We start from the raw sequence: 3,195 nt of genomic DNA, 5'->3' as shown, positions 1-3,195 counted from the left end.
GGGGGGGGGGGCACGAGGTAGGGGGCGTGCCCTTGGGGGGTGGGCGCGCCCCCACCCTCGTGGGCTCCTCCCTTCTTTCCTGACGTGCACTCCAAGCTTTTTTGGTAGCTTTCCTTCCAAGAGTAACTTCTCCAATTGATTTCGTTCCGTTTCGACTCCGTTTGATATTCCTTTTCTTTGAAACACTAAAATAGGCACAAAAAAATAGCAAATCTGGGCTGGGCCTCCGGTTAATAGGTTAGTCCAAAAAACAATATAAAAGTGTATAATAAAGCCCATAAACATTCAAAACAATAGATAATATAGCATGGAGCAATCAAAAATTATAGATACGTTGGAGACGTATCAGCATCCCCAAGCTTAATTCCTGCTCGTCCTCGAGTTGGTAAATGATAAAAACAGAATTTTTGATGTGAAGTGCTACTTGGCATAATTTCAATGTAATTCTTCTTAATTGTGGTATGAATATTCAGATCTAAAAGATTCAAGACAAAAGTTTGTATTGACATAAAAATGATAATACTTCAAGCATACTAACTAAGCAATTATGTCTTCTCAAAATAGCATGGCCAAAGAAAGTTCATCCCTACAAAATCATATAGTTTAGTCATGTTTCATTTTCGTCACACAAGAATGCTCTCATCAAGCACAACCCTGATGACAAGCCAAGCAATTGTTTCATACTTTAGTAATCTCAAACTCATAAACTTTCACGCAATACATGAGCGCGAGCCATGGATATAGCACTATGGGTGGAATAGAATAAATGAGGGGGGTTACGTGGAGAAGACAAAAAGGAGAAAGTCTCACATCAACGAGGCTAATCAATGGGCTATGGAGATGCCCATCGATTGATGTTAATGTAAGGAGTAGGGATTGCCATGCAACAGATGCACTAGAGCTATAAATGTATGAAAGCTCAACAAAAGAAACTAAGTGGGTGTGCATCCAACTTGCTTGCTCACAAAGACCTAGGGCACTTGAGGAGGCCCATTGTTGGAATATACAAGCAAAGTTCTATAATGAAAATTTCCCACTAGTATATGAAAGTGATAACATGAGAGACTCTCTACTATGAAGATCATGGTGCTACTTTGAAGCACAAGTGTGGTAAAAGGATAGTAACGTTGTCCCTTCTCTCTTTTTCTCTCATTTTTTATGGCCTTTCTTTTTTTGGGCCTTCTCTTTTTTATGGCCTTTCTCTTTTTTTTATTCCTCACTTGGGACAATGCTCTAATAATGATGATCATCACACTTCTATTTATTTACAACTAAATGATTACAACTCGATACTAGAACAAAGTATGACTCTATATGAATGCCTCCGGCGGTGTACCGGGATGTGCAATGATTCATGAGTGACATGTACGAAAGAATTATGAATGGTGGCTTTGCCACAAATACGATGTCAACTACATGATCATGCAAAGAAATATGACAATGATGATGCGTGTCATAATAAATGGAACGGTGGAAAGTTGCATGGCAATATATCTCGGAATGGCTATGGAAATGCCATAATAGGTAGGTATGGTGGCTGTTTTGAGGAAGATATAAGGAGGTTTATGTGTGATAGAGCGTATCATATCACGGGGTTTGGATGCACCGGCGAAGTTTGCGCCAACTCTCAAGGTGAGAAAGGGCAATGCACGGTACCGAAGAGGCTAGCAAGGATGGAAGGGTGAGAGTGCGTATAATCAATGGACTCAACATTAGTCATAAAGAACTTACATACTTATTGAAAAAACCTAAAATTCATCAAAAGCCTCGGTACTACGCGCATGCTCCTAGGGTGATAGATTGGTAGGAAAAGACCATCGCTCGTCCCCGACCGCCACTCATAAGGAGGACAATCAAATAACACCTCATGTTTCAAATTTGTTACATAACATTTACCATACGTGCATGCTACGGGACTTGCAAACTTCAACACAAGCATTTCTCAATTTCACAACTACTCAACAAGCACGAATTTGATATTATTACCTCCATACCTCAAAACAATCATCAAGCATCAAACTTCTCTTAATATTCAATACACTCATAAGAAAGTGTTATTTTTAATCTTGTATACCTAGCATATTAGGATTTTAAGAAAATTAACATTCTATTTAAGACTCTAAAAATAATATAAGTGAAGCGTGAGAGTTCATCTATTTCTTCAAAATAAAACTACCACCATGCTCTAAAAGATCCAAGTGAAGTACTAGAGCAAACAACAAACTACTCCGAAGGATATAAGTGAAGATCAATGAGTAGTCGAATAATTATGCAACTATGTGAAGACTCTCTCTCATTTAATAATTTCATATCTTGGTATTTTATTCAAACAAAAAGCAAAACTAAATAAAATGACATGACGCTCCAAGCAAAACATATATCATGTGGTGAATAAAAATATAGCTCCAAGTAAAGTTACCGATGAACGAAGACGAAAGAGGGGATGCCTTCCGGGGCATCCCCAAGCTTAGGCTCTTGGTTGTCCTTGAATATTACCTTGAGGTGCCTTGGGAATCCCCAATCTTAGGCTCTTTCCACTCCTTATTCCATAGTCCACCGAATCTTTTCCCAAAACTTGAAAACTTCACAACACAAAACTTAACAAAAAACTCGTAAGCTCCGTTAGCGAAAGAAAAGAAAACACCACTTCAAGGTACTGTAATGAACTCATTCTTTATTTATATTGGTGTTAAACCTACTGTATTCCAACTTCTTTATGGTTTATAAACTCTTTTACTAGCCATAGATTCATCAAAATAAGCAAACAACACCTAGAAAACAGAATCTGTCAAAAACAGAACAGTCTGTAGTAATATGGATCAAACGTATACTTATGGAACTCATAAAATTCTCCAATAAATTTCTGGACCTGAGGAATTTATCTATTAATCATCTTCAAAAAGAATTAACTAAATAGAACTATCTAAATAACAATGGCAGCAATTCTCGTGAGCGCTAAAGTTTCTGTTTTTGACAGCATGATCAACAAGACATCCCCAAGTTTTCCCAAAGGTTCTACTTGGCACAAATACTAATTAAAAGCATAAAACCACATCTAAACATATGCTAGATGAATTATTTATTACTAAACAGGAGCAAAAAGCAAGGAACAAAAATAAAATTGGGTTGCCTCCCAACAAGCGCTATCGTTTAACGCCCCTAGCTAGGCATGATGATTTCAACGATGCTCACATA

The sequence above is a fragment of the Triticum aestivum genome, chromosome 7A, assembly GCF_018294505.1.
Source record: "Triticum aestivum cultivar Chinese Spring chromosome 7A, IWGSC CS RefSeq v2.1, whole genome shotgun sequence".
Taxonomy (NCBI): Eukaryota; Viridiplantae; Streptophyta; class Magnoliopsida; order Poales; family Poaceae; genus Triticum; species Triticum aestivum.
This window is presented reverse-complemented; position numbering follows the sequence as displayed.